The following is a 26,765-nucleotide window of genomic DNA, read 5'->3' as shown; positions in this document are numbered from 1 at the left end:
CCTTCTCTCGCAGTACAGAAAAATAAGCTGAGGGAACAGAGCTGCATTCCAGCTCTGACAACATCTTACAATGTAGGAGCATTGGGATCGATACTGTCCCAAGAATATTTATCATGGGCAATTCTTAGGGTATTTTCATGAATGGAGGTCCAGAGACAAATAGCCAGCAGTTCTGCTGAGGCCACAAGTGAAGTGGAGTACCACTGATGCCTGGCTTCATTGGCAGGACCGCTACGAGATAGTTTAGCTGTAGTGTCAAAGATTATTGTGGTCAACTACATGCTTCAAAACTCTGCCTTGCAAAGAGGGTGACTCATGGATGCACCAGGGGAGCAAGAGAAAGTTCACCCAAGGGCATCAGCAGTACGAAGCAGTGACAGAGACAGGAGATATCTGTTTGCCAGCCACTAAATAAATTCATGTAAATCTCCAACAGGAGACCTTTCCTGGCTACCTGACGTGCCCGTTACATGAATAGTTCCGCAAATATCATCCCCACTCCCATCACAAAGATGCATTCATATACTGACACTTCTCAGTGAGTAACAATGGAAACGGCTACCATTCTAGTGACATCAAAAGCAGTTGCCACACTAACCAAAATCAATGGCCTGGATATTAACAGGGGTGGGTTACGTAAGCGGGGAGTGGAGTTCCTGACGGGAAACCCGAAAGGCCGGGTTTCCCCACGTGCTGTGGAATTTTAACTCAACAACGTGCGTCTTTTGTACTTGCCCGGTTTCCAACACGGAAGTCTGCCTGATTGACAGGTTTGGTTTCCATTCGGGCAGGGAGGACTCCAGAGAAGGCTGCAGAAGTAGGTAGGTCCGATCCAGGGGTTGGGGGGGGGGGGGGTGTCCAATCCCCATCGCCATGGGTCTTTGTATGGGAGTGGGGGGAGCTTGGGGGGCTAGGGGGATCCACTCCTGCTCCTCCTCGCCCACAAGCAGTGCTGTAAAGGCACTTACCTTCTCCCCAAAGTTGTCCTCGCCTCCCTTCAGCTGCCAGGTTTCCCGAAGCCTGGGAAACCCAGCCGGCCACTGTTAAACCTGCAAATCAGGTTAAATCTGAGGCTGCCAGCCTCATTAAAATATTTAAATTGCCAACCCGCCTCCTGAGAGTGGATTGGCTGCCCGCTCCTTGTCCCGACTCCATTAGACCCAGAAGTGGGGTCGGGTTTGAGATTTAATAAATTTTGCCCACTGACCTGACCCCAACCCACCCGTTTTTGGTAGTTAAGATTCACCCCTATGTTTCCTGGTACATCAACTTCACAGCTAGCATAATCTTTACTGCTTTAAAAAAAAACCATTGTGCTCTCCCTTGGCAGCAGTTTGCATTTTTCCACCTGTTACCCTAATCTACTGCTTCTTCTAGGTGCAACCAGAGTGGTAGGAGTACGTGAGGTGACCAGCTGTTCCACTTCATCATGAACCTCGAAACTGAAGAATCCCTCATTCTAGGGCAGCTAAGTTTGGAGACAGACCTGCTGCACACTTTGTTTCTTGTGCTGCCACAAGTTCAGCCCACACCCCCAGAACAAATAAAAAAGAACTCGCAGTGAATGCTATCTTGATTATAGTCGTCACTCTGGCATTAAGATTTAAATAAGGTTTGTTAGACATCCAGCTGGCTTTGTCCCATTCTTCCTATTCACCCTCCTCCTCCGATGATGATTCAGGGTAATTTGTTTTCCTTCTTACTGCAACTAAATTAGGGCTGGAGGTGTACCATGAACAAGTCAAGGGAAAAACACAGGGTCCTCATTTGAGAAGCTGAAGGATGCCTCAGTGGTCTTAACTAGGGATGAAAACCCGTTGACGACAAAATTTCTAAATACAGGGTTGTGACTAATAGGCCTCATGGTGGGTTGTTTGAGTATCTGGGCATTTTTTGGAATGGATTTCAATATTTGAACTAGGTATTGGTTAACAGAGAGTAGGAATAAATGGGTCTTTTTCGGGGTGGCAGGCGGTGACTAGTGGGGTACCGCAGGGATCAGGGCTTGGGCCCCAACTATTCACAATATATATCAATGATTTGGATGAGGGAGCCAAATGTAATATTTCCAAGTTTGCTGACGACACAAAACTAGGTGGGATTGTGGGTTGTGAGGAGGATTCAAAGAGGCTTCAAGATGATTTAGACAAGTTGAGTGAGTGGGCAAATACGTGGCAGATGCAGTATAATATGGGTAAATGTGAAGTTATCCACTTCGGTAGGAAAAACAGAAATGCAGAGTGTTATTTAAATGGTGTTAGATTGGGAAATGTTGATGTACAAAGGGACCTGGGTGTCCTTGTACACCAGTCACTGAAAGCAAACATGCAGGTGCAGCAAGCAATTAGGAAGGCAAATGGTATATTGGCCTTCATTGCAAGAGGATTTGAGTACAGGAGCAAGGATGTCTTACTACAGTTATACAGGGCCTTGGTGAGACCACACCTGGAGTACTGTGTGCAGTTTTGGTCTCCTTACCTAAGAAAGGATATACTTGTCATAGAGGGAGTGCAGCGAAGGTTCACCAAACTGATTCCTGGGATGGCAGGACTGTCGAGGAGAGATTGGGTCGACTAGGCCTGTATTCACTAGAGTTTAGAAGAATGAGAGGGGATCTCATTGAAATGTATAAAATTCTGACAGGGCTAGACAGACTGGATGTTTCACCTGGCTGGGGGGTCTAGAACGAGTGGTCACAGGCTCAGGATACGAGGTAGGACATTTAGGACTGAGATGAGGAGAAATTTCTTCACTCAGAGGGTGGTGAACCTGTGGAATTCTCTACCACAGAAGGCTGTGGAGGCCAAGTCACTGAATATACTTAAGGAGATAGATAGATTTCTAGACGCAAAAGGTGTCAAGGTGTATGGGAAGAGAGCAGGAATATGGTATTGAGATAGAGGATCAGCCATGATCATATTGAATGGCGGAGCAGGCTCGAAGGGCCGAATGGCCTACTCCTGCTCCTGTTTTTCTATGTATTCTGGATAGGATTATACCCCGGCCTCCATCCGAGAGGAGGCTAAAAGTGTTACCTGTGATGATCTGTGGCCAGAGCTGCAATTTCAAGGATGCAGCACAGGAACTAAAATAAACAGTAGTTTGGCACAGACTTTCTTCATGAATTGGTCATAAAAGCCAGTTTGAGGTGATGCATTCTTCAGGGCATTTTGGTTTTGAAATTCATGTAACTTCAACTAGCAGCTGAATGTACAGGTATTTTGTGGAAAACCAGAGGACCTAATGTATTATCAGCTGATGAAGTTGTAAGTTAACTCTAAATACATCTAGACTTATTTTCATAAATTATTAGTTTGTGCATAATGTTATTGACTTATGGAGTAGATTGTGATCTTGTACAATATGTTCAGCTGAAAAATTCAAAAGAGAACGAAATAGATATTTGACTCAGTGGTGAGAACAGATAAATAGGCTTAGAGCAGGATAAAGGAGAGATACATGACAGAATAGACAAATAAAATGGTCATTCTGCGTCCTGAAATGTGACTTGGACGAAGGGGCAAGCTGGTTGGTTTATCAGCCGATGAAGTTGTGTTCTTATGTTTCAGTGGCGGTTTAAAAGTAGCTGTTACTAATATAGGGCAAACCCACTTTATTTTCTTTTGGTTTTTATAAAATTTGTCGACAGGGACACTGTGCTCAATCGACATTCTCTGAGCATTTATATTTTGTTCAGGGGTTATTTCAGCAGTTTTACACTGATTTAAGTGCTGTCTATAAAACCCCTTTCAGGCTTCCTTTAAAACAATGCTGACAAATATTACAGATTCTGGTTTAGTAGTGGATACCAAGGCACTATGCATGTATGCCAGATCCATGTAAAGGAGATCAGGGGTCTATGCAGTATGTAAGAGCAGGTAATGACCATGAAGCTTAGAGTTACACATGGATGTCAACAGCAAGAGAAAAAACCTAAATATAACTTAATAGGAAGGTGATTATAGGAGCTGTAGGGGAAGATTACATTGTTCCTACCTACAAAGGGAGAGACATTTTTCAGGCTTTCCTTATTTCGCATTTTAGGCTAACTGTGGTACTTGGAATTTAACAGCATTAGGGGAGGAGGAGAAGAGTTTTTTTCCCCCATTTCTGTTAATTTTAGTTGAATGAACTAGAGCTGATTCTTGAATGACTAATCCCTCAGCCTGGTTCCTACTTCACTCTTGCCACAGATCAGTAGTGTCTAACTGTAAACATGGAAGAGTTTGCACGTATTGTACATGAGAACTAAGATGATGAATATTTTACATTCCTGTAGATTCGTCTGGTCTATTAGCATTTGTTAACTTTTGCAGATGCAGGTTTCTTAAACATGTATTTCTTTTCCTGTCAGGCTGTTGTGTCCTAGCTGTGCTCTTAACCACACATCACAAAAAACCGCATCAAGTAACTAATGTGGAGTCAGCAGCATTGAACTACAGGGAGCGAATTCGCATAACTTTGGATTTCTGTAGGGAGAAACAGAAACAGCTTGAGAAAACGGGGCAGGAAGCAACCAAGCAGATGGAACAGACCGAAGGTCTTTCACAGTCTTTGGAACATCTCATGAACAATGCATCTGATGTTGAGCTACTGTCACAGATACAGACACTACAAGAATTAGATGATTGCATACCCTGTTCTCATGCATCTGCTCCACTTCTTGAATGTGTGCCTCAGGTTATCACACACGAGACTAATACAATACAGAACTTAGTGCCCCCTGCATCCTGGTACATTTCACATCCTGGTAAAGAGGAGCCTATTATCACGACAAGATACACAATTAAAGCTGAAAATGACACTGCTCTTTTCTCCAACAAAATAGTTCAACAGTTCAGCAGTCAAGACAAAGGTCAGGAACTTTTCAACTGTCCAACTGGGGTTGCCGTAGCTCACGATGGCATCATGTTTGGTGACTGACTAGGCAACTCACACAGTGCAAACACTAGATTCTTCAGGCAAGTTTTACACCTCTTTTAATGACATATACAACAGCCAAATTCTAAAAGGCCATACAGTCCAATAGGTATGTCAATCACTAGCTTAGGTTATTTAGTCCTTGTTGTTGAATGCAATAAACAACAAGTTTCTGTGTATGCAAGGGACGAACGGGTACTTTTCCATTTAAAATTGGGCTGGCAATCTCCATTTGGCATTGTTGGGAATTCAAAGGGACAGATCTTAGTGACAGACAGTGGTGGGCTGGGAGGTCTTTATATTACGTCTGTTGACTGGAGCAGTGGTAAAATGTTGCACTTGCAAGTAGCGAGGGGTCTCATGAACCCACGATTTTTGTCTCGCACTCAAGAAGATAATATTGTTGTCAGAACCAATAATAATGTGAAATTATTTGATCGGGCTGGGAGTCTTCTGTGGAGTATAGCTCCAGAGTATGGAAGTAATCAAGCACTTCAACAACCAATGGGTGTGTGGGTGTGTGTGTGTGTGTGTGGACAGAGATAATCAATTCAATTCAATTCAATTTTATTTGTCATATATGCAGCAGACGTGTGTACTGCACAATGAAATGTTGATTTTTACGAGTTCTCCCAACATTGGAATAAATATGGCATAACAATGATAAAAATACTAATAGAAATACTAATAGAAAGACAGTAATAATAAATAAAACAACAGTAATAAATAATAATAAATTAATCGTTCATGAGTCTTATGGCCTGGGGGTAGAAGCTGTTTCGAAACCTGTTGGTACGAGACCGTATGCTTCGGTATCTCTTACCGGACGGGAGCAGGGCGAAGAGGTTGTGGCTGGGGTGTATATCCTGGTATATATATACCAGAATATCCTGGTATCAGGTTATTCTGCAAACAAAGTTGTACTTCTAAATAATGAGGGGCAACGGCTGATAGATATAGTGACAGTGGGACTGAGGGGTCCGCAAGGACTAGCTCTGACACCAAATGGAGAATTGGTGATTGCAGACAGCATGAACCACTGCATCAAATTATGCAAAGACAAAAGCAGAAAACATTTACACATCTGGACAGATCACAAGGAGGCTCTAATATATGGAATCAATATGTTGCACCCTATAATCAACATTCAGATACATATCTTTACAGTTGACCTCAATTCCCTTTGAGAATACTTTTCTGACGCAATCTACAAATTTAGTCAATGTTTAAAATTTCCAAAAATTCCACTTTAAGACTGAACCACACATTAAGAAACTCTAAATTTAGATCTGAAAAGTGATAACAAGAATGCCTTACACAGTATTTTCAATGCCATAATGTGAAAAGATCAGTGAACAACAAAAGTAACTCCCCTGCACACGTGAATAAAAAAACCTGCACGAGCAGGTGGAAGGTGTGACACAGCAAACTGAGGCCTTATGTTTGTGCATCAGGAAGAACCAATTGAATATCGAACTCAATCCATTAATTACAAACAAAACAGTTAATCCCCCAGTACTCGGTCTCAACACTATGGGAAAAGAGTTTGTGTGTGCTTTGTGTATTAAAATCACAAATGCATTCTTTATAAATGCATTTACAATTGTGCTACACATGATGTATAAAGTATATACTTTTCCTCGCTATCTTTTTTTGAACAATTTGAATCCTTTGGTTTTAAGACATATTGGGCAGGTTGGGCCTATACTCATTGGAATTTAGAAGAATGAGAGGTGATCTTATTGAAACATATAAGATACTGAGGGGGCTCGACAAGGTAGATGCAGAGAGGATGTTTCCCCTCGTGGGGAAATCTAGAACTCGGGCATAGTTTCAGAATAAAGGGTCGCCCTTTTAGAACTGAGATGAGGAGGAATTTCTTCTCTCAGAGGGTCGTAAATCTCTGGAATTCTCTGCCCCAGAGAGCCGCGGATGCTGGGTCATTAAATACAGATTTTTACAAGATAAGGGAGTGAAGGATTATGGGGAGCAGGCAGGGAAGTGGCTTTGAGCCCGAGATCAGCCATGATCTTATTGAATGGCGGAGCAGGCTCGAGGGGCCAAGTGGCCTATTCCTGCTCCTATTTCTTATGTAAGACATTTTTTTAGTTTTCCTACTCCATTCCTCCAAATATGCATATATCTATTTTTATATACACACCATTTTATGCATTTTCCATCTTTCCTAAAAGTTCATTATTTAGAAAACTTTGGTAGGTATATCATTTGTTTAGAGTTCCTTACTCACAAAAAAATGCGACTGTCAATGTCAGTAATGCAGAGATCACATGTGTTCAGCTCTCAACTTCAATTATGAAAATAAAAATAAATAATGTAACAATTTCAAAATTATGAAATTTTTGTCATGTTGATAAAATATGACAATAGCACAAAGGGAATCATTTACCTGTGTTCGTTTCAGGTAAAATACAGCAATGCTTCTGCAGAATACCAGGCAGTATCTGTTCAAGGAACACAAATGAATAATATTTAGAACTTGCAATACTAAAATTGGTCTCTTATAGCATTTATTTCAAACCGTTATTGTTAGACAAAAGCATTTCATCTTTCTTGCAAATATAAATATGATGGAGACATTCAGACATTTTAAAAGATATGCTTAAAAGTGTATCATTGTTTAAAACAAAGTTAGCCAGATATTTGTGTAACTGTTTTGGACTTCATTCAAAAGCTCAAGCAATTAATACTGTTCTTTTGTGTTGAAATATGCCATTGCAGAGCACTACTGAAATATGTGACAGCTCTCCATGCGTTTTTTGAGAGGGAATCTTTGCAATGTCATTTTAAAGCAATTGCTGAGGCAAGTGACACTTGAAACATGACATGACCATTCAATTTATAGTAATTATATAAAGATTATGATTAAAACAGTTTCTTATAAACTGGATGCTAATTTTGTTTGGATACACCTGTTATAACTCCCTAAGTACCTATTTTAAACACATTAACAATTACATTCTGTTGTTATCAAGTAATTAAAAAATAATTTTGTTTTGGAATGTCATAATAGAGAATATTAGCTTTGTTTTCACCTGTGGGAAAATTATGCAAATTTATATCCGATTAGACTACCACATTCAGAAGGTTGCAGAATTTTCAGACTAATAAACAAATGAGTGTTTAACACAAATTAAGCCCTATTGTAGATAGTAGATAAGCAGATGATAACTCCTCAGCAGTTAGAGAGAAACCAGAGAAAATAATCACACAGCTAAAGATCAGATTCTGTTTTTTAAAATCTTTTACTTGAAATAAAGTTTAAGGGTGTGCAAACGATACAGTCTCTTTTGATTTTAATTGTAATTTTGGAACAATGGATTTTTGAAATGATCTGGAAAATCATTGTAATTCAATGCTACATAACATTTAGCTAAGGGCTATAAAGTGTGATATCACTGCATAAAACCTTGAAAGGATCCATCAAGCATCAATTTATCTCAAATTAAGTCATTTTATCAATCTCAACATCTTCTATTCATGTCATATGAAAACTATGCTCTGTGGTTAATATATTTGTGCGAGAAGTCAAGCAAAGGCATCTTCTTTGCTATATGTTAATAGCTTAATTTTACTTCTAAATGTTGTACCAAAAGATCACAGATGTACGGTTTATAGAGATCAAACAAACTGACATGCAAAACACCATGCTTCTATTAACAATGTTCTTATAGAAATGTACAATCAAAAACCAAAAAAAAACCTGTTAAAATTATTATATAGTGTCAGCTGTAGCTCAGTGGGTAGCACCCTCGCCTCTGAGTCAGAAGGTTGTGGGTTCAAGTCCCACTCCAGGGACTTGCGCACATAAATCTAGGCTGACACTCCAGTGCAGTGCTGAGGGAGTGCTGCACTGTCGGAGGTGCCGTCTTTTGGATGAGACGTTAAACCGAGGCCCCGATTGCTCTCTCAGGTGGACGTAAAAGATCCCATGGCACTATTTTGACAAAGGGTAGGGGAGTTATCCCCGGTGTCCTGGCCAATATTTCTCCCTCAACCAACATAACAAAAACAGATTATCTAGTCATTTTCCATTGCTGTTAGTGGGAGCTTGCTGTGCGCAAATTGGCTGCTGCATTTCCCACATTACAACAGTGACTCCACTTCAAAAGGTACTTCGTTGGCATGCGCTTTCAGACATCTGGTGGTCGTGAAAGGTGCTATATAAATTCAAGTCTTTCTTTCTATATAAGTGTGTAAGCAAAACATCAGTGCGAAAAATGAGAATATTTTTCCTGCTGCTTTTCAGTCATAATGGTGATAAACATCTTCAACCAAAAATGGCCATGGCTAATGGATTTATTTTCACATGCACTTTCAGAGAAAAGATGAAGTTTAAAAATAAAGTATTTTCCAGTTTTTTTGTTTTATAATTAGGAGCTGCATACTTTTACTTATTACATTTCACTCCTATTAAGGCAGTTTCCAATGTCCATCAATGTAAAAGCATCAGTAAAATCAATCATCAGTTCTCAGGAGGTGCAAGACGACCTACACTAAATAATCTCCGACCATTTGGACTTTGCACTGAGTTTTGCATAATTCCAGCCCTTTACTCAAAGACATGTTTTAAAAGTGCCCAGGGAGTCATTTAGGTTTCCTAGGACCTTTTAAACTTAGTAAGAATCTTCTTAATATTATGAAAGAAATGTCACTGTGATCCATCACATACATGTGCAGAGCATAATGTTAAAATCAGTGGGACCTGCAGTAAAATGCAGCTGGCAGTATACCTGGAGCTTGCCAGCAGTGCACTGCTCTCAGACTAGCATCTACAGTGCAACAAAACAATTAATTCTATGAATGAAAGCATGCTCATTGCCTTTCAGATCTTTCTCACAATGCAATAATTTTTAGATTCCATAGTACCCCATGAGGATCTTACAACAATGACAGCCTGCATTTATATAGCTCCTTTAACCTAGTAAGAGGAGTGGGCCTTTGGCGTAGCGGTAGCATCCCCGCCGCTGGGCCAGAAGGCGTAGGGTTTCGAACCCCGCTCCAGACAGTCCCGGCAAGTGGAGTCGGTGCTCCGGTTCTAAATTCTGGGTTGACATCCAGCGGGATACTTGCGTCCGTGAGTGTGGGTGGCCCCCACCCCCCTTCGTATGGGTTGTGGGAGCCCGTAAAACCCTCCCACCATAGGACTAACCACCCTAATGGCTGGTACGAAGATGGTTACGGTCACGGAAGGAGCATTAATCGTGGCCAGAAATCCTTCCACCACTTCATACAGTTCCCCAAAGGGATCAGTGTGAAGACACGTTCGACGACGACCTAGTAAGACATCCCAAGGCACTTCACTGGACCTATATTCAGACAGAATTTGACACGAGTCACACAAGGGGACAGTAAGACAGGTGACTAAAAGCTTAGTCAAAGGTAGGTTTTAAGGAGCATCTTAAAGGAGGAGCGAGAGGTAGAGAAATTTAGGGAGGGAATTCCAGAGCTTTGAGCCTAGATGGCTGAAGGCAAGGCCGCCAACAGCGGGGCGGTGAAAATCGAGGATGCCAGAAGTGGAGGAATTCAGAGTTCTCGGAGGGCTGGAGTAGGTTGCAGAGATCGGGAGGGGCAAGGCCATGAATAGGTTTCAACACAAGGATGAGAATTTTAAATTTGAGGCATTGCTGGACCAGGAGCCAATATAGGTCAGTGAGCACAGGTCTTGGTGCGAGTTAGGAAACGGGCAGCAGAGGTTTGGATGAGCTCAAATTTATGATGTGTAAGACGGGAGGCTGGCCAGGGGAGCATTGGAATAATCGAGTCTGGAGGTAACAAAGGCATGGTACTCTTAGTACTCTAGTTCGGATGAGACCATGATAAAAGTGTAGCTAGGCAGGCAAGCTTCAGCAAGGGGGTCACCATTTGTGTGCCAAGTTTCAGTCAAAACCATGAAGTCAACTAAACTGTCCAAGTAGGATGCAAGTGAGGCAGGGGTGACACCACCAGTCTTATTTTGCTGGGTTTCCATTTGTCAAGGGTTCGAATGGAGTGGTGCACACAGCACCTGCATCCGCCGTCCTTAGATTGGAGAGTCAGAGAAGGTGCAGGTAGCAAGCACAGAGGGCAAAAAGGGGTGTCCTTTTGTTTCCAAGCGCAGTGCAGGCACAAAATCAGCTCTGAGGAGTTTAAAACCAGTTGCAGTCAGATTCATGCCCCCAGCGTAATTTGACGTAAATGTTCCCAGAACCTTTGATCAGTTGCCTGCATGGCTTGAGGGAGGAGCCGAACACAACAACTGTGAGATGTATACAGTTATTTGGACAACTGGTAACTCTTTTTGAACTTATTTGACAGGTTTTTCAAATCCACAAAGTTCCAGCAACAGTTGTGGGGACATTTAATTAGCTTGAACTGTTCAAATCGGGAAAGTCGGTCTGGAACTTTTGAAGAGACCAGTCAGATCTGTTAGGGCCTATAGTTGGTAATAATACAAGAAAAAAATAACTACATATAAAAAAGTTAATTATAAGATACAGTATAGTATTAGTATTGGCAATCCCTTGATAATCGAATAAAATTTGGAGTTTTAAAATTGGCCATAACTTTGGTGAGCATTTAGGTGGCTTAGTAAACCAACCTTCAAGATACATTTTACCACAAAACTGACATATGAAAGATAATCCAGTTGATGGTGCAGTTGCAACAGACTGTCATTCTTTTCTCGGTCTACATTTTATTTCTTGTTTGACAATCCCAGATTGTTCAAACTTGGCAACTTCCTGTATGCATATGGATCGCCACGGTTTGTGGTCTTTGATGGTTTTCTCCCATGAATTAATGTCAATACCGTATTTCTTCAGGTTAGATTTCAAACTATCTTTATATCTCTTTTTTTTGGCTGCCAACACTTCTTTGGCCAAAACTCAGTTCCGAGTTTTGGGATTTTGGAGTCAGCTAATCGGCATACGCGGCCAGAGCAGCAAAGTTGGACTTTGATAACCAAAGCTTCAATACTGATACAACCATTTTTTTTGAGGACATAAACATAGGTCCGGAATTTGCGGTCAGCAGCCAAGTGAAGACATTCGCCACTGGCCCCAAAGTAAGCTTCGCACAAACATCTCGCGATCTCTGTGTTGAGAAGTTCGCTCCCACGTTCTACCCTACGGTACCTACCTTGAGGTAATCCAAAACTCGGCTGCCCATGTCCTAACTCGCACCAAGTCCCGTTCACCCATCACCCCTGTACTCGCTGACCTATGTTGGCTCACATCCTTGTTTTCAAAGCCCTATATGGCCTCACTCCTCCCTACCTCTGTAATCTCCGCCAGCCCCACAACCTAACCCCCACCCACCCCCCCGAGATATCTGCGCTCCTCTAACTCTGCCCACTTGAGCCTCCTTAATTATAATCGCTCAACCATTGGTGGCCATGACTTCAGCTGTCTGGGCCCTAAGCTCTGGAATTCATTCCCTAAACCACTCCACCTCTCTACCTCTCTTTCCTCCTTTAAAATGCTCCTTTTAACCTACCTCTTTGACCAAGCTTTTGGTCATCTGCCCTAATTTCTCCTTATGTGGCTCGGTATCAATTTTTTGTCTTATAACACTCCTGTGAAGCGCATTGGGATGTTTTACTATTTTAAAGGTGCTATATAAATACAAGTTGTTGTTGTTGATGATGACGTTCAATTCAAATCAACGGAGTATAGTGGGGATCCCCTAGTGCGAGCTGCTGTGACGTCAACAAGCTGTCTAAGTAGCCAATCCTCCGCCTGGCTGAACTTGTTCTCACATTGAACAACTTCTCCTTTAACTCCACTCATTTCCTCCAAATCAAAAGTGTTGCTATGGGTACACGCATGGGTCCTAGCTGCCTGCCTTTTCATGGGCTATGTGGAACAATCTTTGTTCCAGTCCTACTCGGGTCCCCTCCCTCACCTCTTTTTCCGATACATCGATGACTGTATCGGTGCCGTTTCCTGCTCTCACCCCGAACTAGACAATTTCATTCACTTTGCCTCCAATTTCCACCCTTCCCTCACCTTCACATGGTCCATCTCTGACTCTTCCCTTCCTCGACTTCTCCGTCTCCATCTCTGGGGATAGGTTATCGACCAATATTCACTACAAGCCCACTGACTCCCACAGCTACCTGGACTACACTTCCTCCCACCCCGCCTCCTGTAAGGACTCTATTCCATTCTCCCAGTTTCTCCGTCTCCGCCGTATCTGCTCCGACGATGCCACCTTCCACACCAGTGCTTCCGACATGTCTTCCTTTTTCCGCAACCAAGGATTCCCCTCTACCGTGGTTGACACTGCCCTCGACCGTGTCCGTTCTATCTCCCGCACTTCTGCCCTCACCCCTGCCCCTCCCTCCCGGAACCACGATAGGGTTCCCCTTGTCCTCACCTTTCACCCCACCAGCCTCCACATTCAACGGATCATCCTCCGGCATTTCCGCTACCTCCAAAGTGATCCCACCACCAAACGCATCTTCCCCTCCCCTCCCCTTTCAGCATTCCGTAGGGACCACTCCCTCCGAGACACCCTAGTTCACTCCTCTATCACCCCCAGCACCCCTTCCCCTTCGCCCGGCACCTTCCCGTGCAAGCACAGGAGATGTAACACCTGCCCCTATACCTCCCCCCTTCCCACTGTCCAGGGCCCCAAACACCCCTTCCAGGTGAAACAGCGATTTACTTGTACTTCTTGCAATCTAGTATACTGTATTCTCTGCTAACGATGCGGTCTCCTCTACATTGGGGAGACCAAACGCAGATTGGGTGACCGCTTTGCGGAACACCTCCGTTCAGTCCGTAAGGGTGACCCCGAGCTTCCGGTCGCTTGTCATTTTAATTCACCGCTCCATTCCCACTCGGACCTCACCGTCCTTGGCCTCTTGTATTGTTCCACGGAAGCTCAACATAAACTTGAGGAACAGCACCTCATCTTCCGACTAGGCACTTTGCAGCCTTCCGGACTCAATATCGAGTACAACAATTTCAGATCATAACCTCGGCCCCTATTACATTTTTACTTATAATTTTTTCCACACCTTTGTTTTGGGTCTTCCTTTCCTCCCCCCGCCTTTCCTTTTGTTTCTCTCAACCACCTGGCAGCTATCTCTTATCCTGCCAGTACACTTCACACCTAATCTCAGCCTATTACCATCTCATCTGGTTTCTAATACCTTTTATTGTCTCTTACTTCTTTTGTCCGATCGCAGCCCTGCCTTCGATCTATTTTCTTTTCTTTCCAGTTTTGAAGAAGGGTTTCGACCCGAAACGTCAATTCAAATTTCTCTCCACGGATGTTGCCTGACCTGCTGAGTTTTTCCAGCATTTTCTGTTGTTTTTTTGGAAGTGAGTAAGCTCTTAAAATTCTAACTTTTTAATAATGTTAGAGAGCAAAACAAAGACTAGGGCTCTCACATGGGGAAAATGCAAATCTGAAATAAAGATGAACAAACTTTTTTTTTTTAAATCTTTAAAATTTTAATTTTTTATTAGAATGGATAAATTTCACACTGCACAAAATTAAAATGAGTTTTCCAGGCCCATAACCTATGTTTACCAGTCAATGCGCTGTTAAAACCGCAGTTATACCTAATGCATTTGGGTCTAACTTTTAGTGGGGAATTTAACAGCATAATTACGGCGGAAGAGCCGAAGTTTTGGTCAGTTTCCCAGATTTGAGAGATTTCACTGATTGCGTGTATAAGAGATTAGCGTGTAAAGTTAAGGCACATGGGATTGGGGACAAGGTACTGACTTGGATAGAGAACTGGTTGGCAGACAGGAAGCAAAGAGTTGGAATAAACAGGTCTTTTTCCGAGTGGCAGGCAGTGACTAGTGGGACCATCGGTCTTAGGACCCCAGCTATTCACAATATATATTAATGATCTAGACGAGGGAACCAGATGTAATATCTCCAAGTTTGCAGATGACACAAAGCTGGGTGGGCGTGTGTGCTGTGAGGAGGATGCCGAGAAACTCCAGTATGATTTGGACAGGTTGGGTGATTGAGCAGATGCAGTATAATGTGGATAAATGCGAGGTTATCCACTTTGGTGGCAAAAACAGGAAGGCAGATTATTATCTGAACGGCAATAGATTGGGAGAAGGGGAAGTGCAACGAGACCTGGGTTTCCTTGTGCACCAGTCGCTGAAGGTAAGCATGCAGGTGCAGCAGGCGGTTAAAAAGGCAAATGGTACGTTGGCCTTCGTAGCGAGAGGGTTCGAGTACAGGAACAAGGATGTCTTGCTGTAGTTGTACAGGGCCTTGGTGAGACCACATCTTGAGTATTGTGTGCAGTTTTGGTCGCCTTATCTGAGGAAGGATGTTCTTGCCATGGAGGGAGTGCAGCAAAGATTCACCAGACTGATACCTGGGATGGCAGGAATGACGTATGAGGAGAGATTGGGTCGATTGGGCTTATACTCGTTGGAGTTTAGAAGAATGAGAGGGGATCTCATTGAAACTTATAAAATTCTAACAGGACTAGACAGACTAGATGCAGGAAGGATGTTCCCGATGGTGGGGGAGTCCAGAACCAGGGGTCATAGTCTAAGGATAAAGCGTAAACCATTTAGGACAGAGATGAGGAGGAATTTCATCACCCAGAGGCTGGTGAACCTGTGGAATTCTCTACCACAGAAGGCAGTAGAGGCTAATTCATTAAATATATTCAAGAAGGAGTTAGATATATTTCTTAAGGCTAAAGGGATCAAGGGATATGGGGAGAAGGCAGAGACAGGGTACTGAGTTTGGATGATCGGCCATGATCTCATTGAATGGCGGAGCAGGCTCGAGGGGCCGAATGGCCTACTCCTGCTCCTATCTTCTATGTTTCTATGCCGGCTCTGTGGGGGGGGGGCACAGCGCAGCCTGTGTCAGAGCAATGAATGACAGACCGCAAGCTCAGGATTTCCACATGTGCCAAATCCCGAAGTTGCGGTCAGTTTCAAGGGCGGAATGACGGCGAACACTACCAGTCATCCGGCCCGCAAATTCTGGGACATTGGTTTTACAGTAATCCCAGCGAATGTGAAGGATTTTGCTGAAGGAACACTGCTGGAAGTGTTCAAGGGTCTTGAGATGCCTTCGGTAAGAAACCAAGGATGCAGTGCCAGAGAGTAGGGTTGAGATAACAACAGACTTGTAAACCATAATCGTTGTAGATACATCCAGTCCTTTTTCATCGAAGACGTGGGTCGTCAGGTGGCCTAAAGCTGCTGAGGCACAAATAATGCGATGCTAGATCTCCTCATCAATGTTTGCATTCTTTGATAGCTACCACGGTTTGCAAAATAAGTCGACAGACTCTAGAATCATTCCAATAATGTTTATTGATGGGTGAGAAGCTAGAGTACCAGGTATAGGTTGATAAAGCACTTTGGGGGAAAAATTGAGTCACGCCCCCTTTGGGGCACTAACTTCGCCGGGGCGCTACTTAAAAAATTAGCACCCCCACAGCCGAAATTCATCAGTAGCGCCCCAAGAGGGAAGCGGGGTGCTGTGGCACATCGCACCGCGGTACTACAGGCCTTCCTCCCTTTCTTAAAGGGAAGGGGCCTTGCGCAGTGCGACCCGGGACCCAGCTGGGCCATCAGGGATCGGAGTTCCGGCAAAAGAGCCTGGCACTCGAGAGATGTGCCGGGCTCACGGAGTGCAGCCGGCAGTCTGCGGGGGTGGGATTTCTCAGAAGGCCAGGGACGGCAACAGGGGCCGGTGCTGGCATGCGGCCAGCAGCAAAAATGGCCGCCCATCACCTCGCCTTTAATTAGCGCTGATCCGGCCGCAGGTAGGCCCCCCTGACCCTGTTGGACAGTGTCCGGTGGGAAGTCAGGGGGCGCTACCGAAGATCGCGGCCGGGGCGCTGCGCATGGCGGTGACATCATCATCGGCAGCACAGCGCCGCGGGGCGCTAACGGTTACCGCCGCCGCTAACCTCCTGATGAATTTCGCAGGAGGCGCTGGGGGCGCCACGCCCAGGTGCTAGTTGCTTTGCGCCACAGGCGCAAAGCAACCGAGTTTTCCCCCCTTCACTTTTAGAAACATTAATAGAAAGTCTGAATAGATTGTAGGCTTCAAAAAAATTCAGCCTACTGAAGATTGATGATGATGGTGGCAAGAACTTTGCCTATAAGTGCCTTAGACGGAAAAGCTTGTCGTCTAGTTGGTACCTGATTTCTATGCTGCAGGATAGATTGACAGAAGCTCAAGATAGAAAAGCCGCAAAGAAAATAGCAACGAGGATCGGTGCAATGACGCATCCTTGTTTTACTCCAGTTTCAATGGGGAAGGATTCAAATCGAGACCCACTGTAGAATATCCTTCCTTTCATGTTGTCGGAAAGTTGTCTGACAATTGAGACAAACTTTCGGGGGGCAACAAAACTTCCATGGAGTTCCCCGTCCACTGAATCATAAGCCTTAGCCAGATCAATGAACGCCATGTATAAATCACGGACACTTCCCTTGTAACTGGCGCGCTGCAAATCTCATTAGTACCCTTACCAGCTCGGAAACCACTCTAGGTTTCAGGAAGAAACCTTTCTGAGGGTGGAAAAATGCAGTTAAACAGAATTCTAGATAGAACTTTCTCCGTTATTGCGATAATTGCTACAATCTGATTTCTCGCCTTTTTTTCTTAGAGATGGTTATGATATTTGCATCTTTATGATCTTGGGGGACATCTTCGGTCAAATGATGGGAACTATCTGATTAAGGATGACGAGGGGATTTTAAAGCGATGGAAGGAATATTTCCATGACCTTTTGAAAATGGGATTCAGTCAACAAATAATTGGCCAGATGCCCAAACATAATGGGCCGGATTTTGCTGCAAGAAGAACAGTTCTGTTATAACGGAGAAAATCAGACAGCAACTTCTGGCGCCCCACATGCACAGTTAAACGCATGAATGCAGAAGTTGCTCTCAGAGATACCGCGCTCCTCCACAGGGGGCGCTGTAACAGTCCTCACCGATAGACTCGGCACTGTAATGGTGTGAACTTGGGGTATTTGCCCACTAGTTCCCCACTAAAGATGCCAGAAAAAGTTAGGGCTGGTGCATTCAGGAGTAAGTGAATTTTTAACAGTGTGATAATTGATCATTACTGCCAAACTACCTCTCTGGCCCTGAAAATATAATTTTACAATTGTGGAGTCTTGTTCCTTCAGAAGTTAATTAGTATTGGAGATTTAAATAAAAAAATGTTTTTTACTTTTTCTGTCTGTCTCTTTTATCTCTCTTTCTTAATCCCATCTGTCTTCCCCAATCTTTATTTTGCTTTCTGTACTTGATTTAAATCTAATTTATTTTTCCTGGTTTAAATTCTGCAGGCTGAATTTTCCATGGTGGTAGTGGGCGCGATCGGTGGCGGGTCATGTGGGAAAGTAGTTTTTTTTGACAGCGGGTCAGGAACCCGCTGACAACTCAGTCCCACGCGCCTTTCCCACAGGCGCATCTGTCAGCTGACTCAACCTGCAGCGGCGGGGGACCCAATTGAAATCATTATGAGGTACTTTACAGGCAATTAAGAGTCTTCCTCCCCCTACTTTTTAAATTTCCCTGCATGGCCACGGGATTCACACAACTTGGGATCCACGTCTGTCAACGTGAGGGGAGAGTTCCATAGCCATTACTGCAGCTGATTTCTTGACAGCATGGAAAACAAACCAAAATAAAAACATGTTGATTACATCAGCTAACCGATTGATGGAGATTCTGTACTACTTGAAAAGCTATTGGTAAATGTTAATTTTTCACTGGCCATTCTCGGCTGTTGCCTTCCAACTGAACAGTAATTGCAATGAATTGATCTGCACTATAAAAATTGACATATACCATTTAAATAAATGTTTGTGTTGTTTCTGGTCAGGTTTTTCTCACAGTGTACTGTGATTGTCCAGTTAGACATTAAATCAAGTCATCAACCATAACAATTTCATTCTCATCACTCATTCCACCAGTTCAATTTGCTTTCAGTCCCTGAATATAACAAATTTTATTTTTCAGTCTGAGACTTTTGGGTGAATTTCTGTAGAGGTTCTCTCACTTGTCCATTATTAACTTCAACAGAAGAGCTGCAGAAATCCCAGATACACATTGTAAGCATCACTTACACTGTTTGTCAGGGGTTCCGCAGCTCTTCTGCTGAACTTGCATAAGACTGTAAATACACCCCTTTACAATTACATTTAAAATCTGCTTAATTTTATATATTACCGAAACATGCACATCTTTTATTTGTACCAGTTACTGATGCAAAAGCCTATAGATTTGTGACTAACACACCAATAACTTCCCAATTAATGTACTTTTCTAATTATGTTTTTGATCATATTTGTAGATGAAGTCACATTACTTAATGATAATTTTATTTTAATATTTCTTTGTCATACATATTTAACTTTTATTATATTATTGTAGAGTAAAGATTCAACACCCACTATGTTAGATTAAACTTAAAATTTAATGTGGCCAGGGTCCCTTTCAGGATCTCGGGTTAAGACGCGTCATGAGTGATGTCACCAGACCCGCTCCATCTGATTGGGCTGGGTAACATGTTGGGCGGGGCTTAATAGGCCCCATTAAGGGAAGTCCATTTTGTACAGCGGGATGGAACCAGCAGTGGGGTCGGGACCCACCTCAGACACCGGCCGCACCAGGCCCGCCAAGGTAAGGAAAATTCCGGCCTGCATGTCTCAGTGAGGATTTTTCAATCTGATTGGTTCAAAAGCCTCGCTGTTTCTTTCCCTGCTCGCGGACGCCACAGATCCCCTGTAGAGGGCGCGGCGCTGGATCAGGTGCCAGATTAGAGGAAATCTCCACCGAGAAGCCCGCAAAAACTGTGGGCAGCGGTCGACGAGGTTAATGGTGAGTGAGGTTTCTTCACCATTGACAGCAAAATCTGGGCCAATATCTCAACCAAACTAGACTCGGGTATAACGCCCATACTCGGGTTATACAAAGAGCGACCAAGAAGATACGTAACAATAAATTGCTGGACCAGATGAGATTCCAATTGAAATGTATGGGAATGGGGGGGGGTGGTGAGGTGCTTAACAACAATTTCCACCTTCTTTTGCAAGGAATTTGGGAGCAGGAAGAAGTCCCCCGAATCTAGTATTAGAAATTAAAAACTATTTTCTATTTTGACGAATTTGTATGGTATAACAATTATTATATCTGCTTGTACATCTATTGTTAGTTTGGTAGCTAACATTTAAAATCGGGTCTGGTGTTGTGATATTCTGGGCGATGTGAAGAAAAGCCTGTGAAGGCACTGGATAGATCCAGTAACTGAAGAGATCAAAAAGATTTGCTGTTCATTAATCTACCCACACCAGAAAAATTTATCTTTTCGTTTTTATTCATTCACAAGATGTGGGCGTTGCTGGCAAGGCCAGCATTTATTGCCCATCATTAGTTGCCCTTGAGAAGCTGATGGTGAGCTGCCTTCTTCAACCTCTGCAGTCCGTGTAGTGAAGGTACTCCCACAGTGCTGTTAGGGCGGAAGTTCCAGGACTTTCACCCAGCGATGATGAAGGAACGGTGATGGTAATCCAATTGAATGTTAAGGGGAGGTGGTTAGACTCTCGATTGCTGGAAATAATCATTGCCTGGCACTTGTGTGGCACAAATGTTACTTGCCACTTATCAGGCCAAGCCTGAATGTCATCCAGATCTTGCTGCATGCGGGCACGGACTGCTTCATTATCTGAGGAGTTGCGAATGGAACTGAACACTGTGCAATCATCAACGAACATCCACACTTCTGACCTTATGGTGGAGGGAAGGTCATTGATGCAGCAGCTGAAGATGGTTCGGGCTAGGGCACTATCCTGAGGAACTCCTCCAGCGATGTCCTGGGGCTGAGATGATTGACCTCCAACAACCACAGCCATCTTCCTTTGTGCTAGGTATGACTCCAGCCAGTGCAGAGTTTTAACATAACATAGGAAATAGCAGCAGGAGTCGGCCATTTGGCCCTTCGAGCCTGCTCTGCCATTCAATAAGATCACGGCTGATCTTCTACTTCATCTCCACTTTCCTGCACTAACCCCATATCTCTTGATTCCCTTAATATTCAAAAATCTATTGATCTCTGTCTTGAATATACTCAACGACTGAGCCTCCACAGCCTTCTGGGGTGGAGAATTCCAAAGATTCACCACCCTCAGTGAAGAAATTTCTCCTCATCTCAGTCCTAAATGGCCGACCCCTTATGCCGAGATGTAACCCCTGGTTCTAGACTCCCCAGCCAGGGAAAACATCCTCCCTGCATCTACCCTGTCAAGCCCTGTAAGAATTTTGTATGTTTCAATGAGAACACCTCACATTCTTCTAAACTCGAGAGAATATAGGCCTAGTTTACTCATTCTCTCCTCATAGGACAATCCCCCCATCCCAGGAATCAGTCTGGTGAACCTTCGTTGCACTCCCTCTCTGGCAAGTATATCCCTCCTTCGGTAAGGGGACCAAAACTGTACACAATACTCCAGGTGTGGTCTCACCAGGGCCCTATATTATTGCAGTAAGACGTCTTTACGCATCTACTCAAATCCTCTTGTAATAAAGGCCAACATACCATTTGCTTTCCTAATTGCTTGCTGTACCTGCATGTTAACTTTCAGTGATTTGTGTACAAGGACACCAAGGTCCCTCTGAACACCAACATTTCCCAATCTCTCGGCATTTAAAAAATACTCTGCTTTTCTATTTTTCCTACCAAAGTGGATAACTTCACATTTCTCCACATTATATTCCATTTGCCATGTTCTTGCCCACTCACTTAGCCTGTCTATATCCCCTTGAAGCCTCCTTGTATCCTCACAACTTACATTCCCACCCAGCTTTGTGATATCAAAAAACGGCTTTTCCCCCCAATTCCCATGGACTTCAGTTTTACTCGGGCTCCTTGATGCCACACTTGGTCAAATGCTGCCTTGATGTCACTCTCACCTCACCTCTGGAATTCCGCACTTTTGTCTGGACCAAGGCTGTATTGAGGTCTGGAGCTGAGTGGTCCTGGCGGAACACAAACTGAGCATCGGTGAGCAGCTTGTTGGGTAAGTGCCGCTTGATAACACTGTCAACAACAGCATCCATCACTTTGCTGATGATTGAGAGTAGACTGATGGTGTGGTAGCTGGCCGGATTGGATTTGTCCTGCTTTTTGTGGACAGGACATACCTGGGCAGTTTTTCACATTGTCGGGTAGATGCAGTGTTGTCGCTGTACTGGAACAGCTTGGTTAGAGGCTCGGCTAGCTTTGGAACACAAGTCTTTAGCACGACAGCCGGGATGTTGTCGAGGGCCCATAGTCTTTGCTTTATCAAGTGCAATGAGCCATTTTTTGATATCACGTGGAGTGAATTAAATTGGCTGAAGACTGGCTTCTGTGATGGTGGGAACCTCAGGAGGAGGCCAAATTAATCATCCACTCGGCACTTCTGGATGAAGATGGTTGCAAACGCTTTAGCCTTGTCTTTTGCGTGCAGAGCTCCACCATCATTGAGGATGGGAATATTCATGGAGCCTCCACCTCCCGTTAGTTGTTTAATTGTCCACTACCATTCATGACTGGATGTGGCAGGACTGCAGAGCTTTGACCTAATCCGGTGATTGTGGAATCGCTTAGCTCTGTCTATAGCATGCTGCTTCCGCTGTTTAGCATGCATGTAGTCCTGTGTTGTAGATTCACCAGGCTTGATGGTAGAGTGAAGGGTATGCCGGGCCATGGTATATAATTCTGCTGCTGCTGATAGCCCACAGTGCCTCATGGATGCCCAGTTTTGAGCTTCTAGGTTTCTGAATCTATTCCATTTACAACGGTGGTAGTGCCACACAATACGATGGAGGATGTCCTCAGTGTGAAGACAGGACTTCGTCTCCCTAAGTACGGTGGTCACTACTACCAATGCGGTCATGGACAGATGCACCTGCAACAGGTAGATTGGGGAGACCGAGGTCAAGTAGGTTTTTCCCTCGTGCTGGTTCTCTCACCACCTGTCGCAGGCCCAGTCTGGCAGCTTTGTCCTTCAGAACTCAGCCAGCTTGGTCAGCACTGGTGCTGTCAAGCCACTCTTGGTGATGGACATTGAAGTCCCCCACCCAGAGTACATTCTGTGCCCTTGCTACCCTCAGTGCTTCTTCCAGTGTTCAACATGGAGGAGTAATGAGTCATCAGCTGAGGGAGAGCGGTAGGTGGTAATCAGCAGGAAGTTTCCTTGCCCATGGCTTGACCTTAAGCCATGAGATTTCATGGGGTCCAGAGTCAATGTTGCGGACTCCCAGGGCCACTCCTTCCCCACTGTGCCACCAACTACTGGTGAGGGAGGAGTCTGGGACATTGTGAGTATGACTATGTCAGGCTGTTGCTTGACTAGTCTGTGGGACAGCTCTCCCAATTTTGGCATAAGTCCCCAGATGTTAGTGAGGAGGACTTTACAGGGTCAACTTGGCTGGGTGTGCTGTTGTCGTGTTCGAAGCCGCTGCCTAGGTCAATGCTGGGTGGTCCGCCTGGTTTTATTCTTATTATTGTTTTTTGTAACACTTTGTTACAACTGAATAGGCCATTTCAGAGGGAAGTTAAGAGTCAATCACATTGCATATCGTCACAACCAGATAAGGACGGCAGATTTCCATCCCTAAACCAGAACTAGATGGGTTTTTACAACAATCCGATAGTTTCGTGATGACCACTACTGATATTAGCTTCTGAATTCCAGATTTATTTAATTAACTGAATTTAAATTCCCCAGCTGCTGTGGTGGGATTTGAACTCATATCACTGAATCATTAAATCCAGGCCTCTAGATTACTAGTCCTGTAACATAACCACTATGCTATCATTCCCAGGATATCAAAGCCAGTGAAGACATTCTCAGTGCCACAGCAAACTAGGACTCACTTGTAAAAGTAGTCTAAAGTATGTGAGCAAAAATATCTAGACTCAGAAAGACAGAAAAAGTCCCAAAAATGTCATACTCTCATATCATCACACTTTTCTTCTCCTCAACTCTATTCTAAATCAATGTTGCCCATAGAACTCCTCACTAAACTTAGTTTAGCACATTGATTTCAGGAAAATGACCTTTCCTCTCAATTCAGCCTACTTTGTCAAAACAAGCATTTCCATTAGAAGAATGGGATAAAATCAAGTAATTTTTAAATATTTTGGCATTTTCCCAAAGCAGACAAAGGTCCATGTCTGGCTCGTGGTTAGTCTCGCATGTAATTTTTAAAAAACTATATATATAGAATTAATTAAGCCTGGTCTCCGGAAGGAAAATGTTTCTGTGCCATTGCTACTAATTCACTGCGGCATTCAATACTATTAGGACATTGTGTGCGATAGTGATAATTCTGACACTACACCCCAGGACTCAGTATAGTAAAGATTAGGGTGTATAGAATACACAAATCTTTAATAGTTACTGTGAAGTGCTACATAAAAGTATAGCGCACTAATTAAGTTTACACAAGGCAACAATGAGATCCACTTGTCAGCATTGCATCATTCTTCATATAGTCATTTGATAGGTTCTCAAAGGAGAGAATCCAGAAAACAATTAAAATGTTCACTCAATCATTTTCATATCTAATTCCTCTATTGCTAAGAGAAAATCCAGAGAGAGAAAAAATCAGCGGCCCGGAATTTGCGGTCAGTGGAGAATTGAAGGCCGTTCGCTGCTGGCCCTGAACTACACTCCGCACAAGGATCTCGCAATCCCTGTGTCAAGAACTTCGGGTTTTCCGACCTTCAATTCAATTCGATGGACTGTAGTGGGGATCCTCTTGTTCAAACTGCTATGATGTCAACAGGCTGTCGAAGCAGCCAATCAAACAGAAGAATTCTCACAGTCAGCAAACAAGGAAGTGAGTAAGCTCTTAAAATACAAAGGGCTAGAAATTGGGTTGCTTTGCGCCTCTCGTGGGGCGCAAATGCGCTAGCGCCCGGCGCTGCTAACGCCTCCCGCGATATTCAGTAGGAGGTTAGCCACGGCGGGAGCCGGTAGCACCCCGCTCCGCTGTGCCGGCGATGATGGCGTCATCACCATGCGTAGCATCCCGTTTGCGCCCCGGCCACAATCTTCCGTTGCGCCCCCTGACCGATTACTGGGTGATATGTGCGACAGGATCGGGGGTGGTTTTGCAGCGGCAGTAGCGGGCAGCGGCGCAATTTAAAGGGCAGGTGTCGGGCGGCCATTTTTATTTTGGCCAACTGCCAGCACCTGCTTCCTTCCACATTTGTATGCGGGATGCTGGCCGCAATCGCTCAGCCTGGCACTCCTCAAGTGCCAGGCTGTTTTCACGGCACCCCGCTCCCCGGTGGTCCAGTAGGGCCACGGTGCGCATAGCACTCGGCCCCTCCCCTTTAATCGGGGAGGAGGCCCGCAATGATGCGGTGCTACGTGCCGCCACATGTGGCGTGGCAGCACGTAGCACCGCGACATTGAGTAGTAGCGCCCCAAGCAGGAGGTGGAGTGCTTCCAGTAGCACCCCACCTTCTGCTTGAGGCGCTACTACTGAATTTACGGGGTGGGGCGCTAACATTTTTGGGACGCTAAAATTAGCGCCCCGGGCAAGGTTAGCGCCCCAAAATGGGCTAAACCCAATTTTTCCCACTAACTTTTTAAAAATAGCTAGAGAGAGCAAAACAAATGTTTGGGGTTCTCACATGGGGAATAGGCAAACCTAAAATAAAGATGCACAACTTAAAAAAAAGTTTAATTTTTTTGAAAAGTTTCTTAAAAATATAATTTTTTATTAAAATTGACAAACTGCACACTGCACAACATTAGAATGAAACCCCAGTTGCACCTAATCCCTTTGGGTCTAACTTTCAGTGGGGAATTTAACAGCGTACTGACTGCGGAAGAGCCGAAAGTTTTCGTCAGTTTCAATGATTTACGAGATTTCACTGATCTGTGGGGTTGGAGGGTTGGTAGCCAGTTTCGAAGCGGTCATTGACAGACCACAACTTTGGGATTTCCGCATGCGGTCAGTTTCAAAGGCAGAATGACAGCAAACGCTGCCAGTTCGTCGTCATCCTGACCGCAAATTCCGTGTCAGTATGTTTTCTCCATTCAGTTGTATTAATTTTCACAGCTGAGTCCCACTAATAATAAAATGACTTCCATATTCAAGAATATTAAAGCGATTTTTGGAGCTTTATTACCTCCCTTTGAGATGAAGACACAGCCAATCCTTCAGTTTTAAAATGCTCTGTTCTTGTTAAGTGGCACGTAAGAATAAGATCATGGCTGATCATCAACCTCAACTCCACTTTCCCGCCCGATCCCCATATCCCTTTATTCCTCTAGAGTCCAAAATTCTATCTATCTCAGCCTTGAATATACTCAATGACTCATCATCCACAGCCCTTTGGGGCAGAGAATGCCAAAGATTCACAACCCTCCGAGTGAAGAAATTCCTCCTCATCTCAGTCTTAAATGGCCGACCACTTCTCCTGAGACTATGCCCCCTAGTTCTAGACTCTTCAGCCAGGGGAAACAACCTCTTAGCATCTACCCTGTCAATCCCCCTCAGAATCTTGTATGTTTCAATGAGATCACCTCTCATTCTTCTAAACTCCAGAGAGTATAGGCCCAATCTACTGCATCTCTCCTCATAGGACAACCCTCTCATCCCAGGAACCAATCTAGTGAACCTTTGTTGCATCGCCTCTAAGGCAAGTATATCCTTTCTCAGATAAGGGGACCAAAACTGTCCACAATACTCTAGGTATGGTCTCACCAAAGCCCTGTACAATTGTAGTAAGACTTCCTTACTCTTGTATTCCAACCCCCTTGCAATAAAGGCCAACATGCCATTTGCCTTCCTAATTGCTCGCTGTACCTGCAT

The 26,765-nt window shown here is 44.1% G+C and overlaps 1 long non-coding RNA gene across 1 annotated transcript in view; it reads right to left on the bottom strand.

Moving 5' to 3' along the window:
• The window catches only part of LOC147112297 (uncharacterized), a 260,202-nt gene that overhangs the window by 106,523 nt on the left and 126,914 nt on the right, over positions 1-26,765 (bottom strand). The window contains exon 2 of the long non-coding RNA XR_015079476.1: positions 7,328-7,382. This is a non-coding gene — a long non-coding RNA (uncharacterized LOC147112297). The remainder of the gene's footprint in view (positions 1-7,327; positions 7,383-26,765) is intronic.

This window comes from Somniosus microcephalus, chromosome 9 (genome assembly GCF_052327205.1).
Source record: "Somniosus microcephalus isolate GS21.2 chromosome 9, FLI_Smic_1.0, whole genome shotgun sequence".
In the NCBI taxonomy this organism is placed as follows: domain Eukaryota; kingdom Metazoa; phylum Chordata; class Chondrichthyes; order Squaliformes; family Somniosidae; genus Somniosus; species Somniosus microcephalus.
This window is presented reverse-complemented; position numbering and strand designations above follow the sequence as displayed.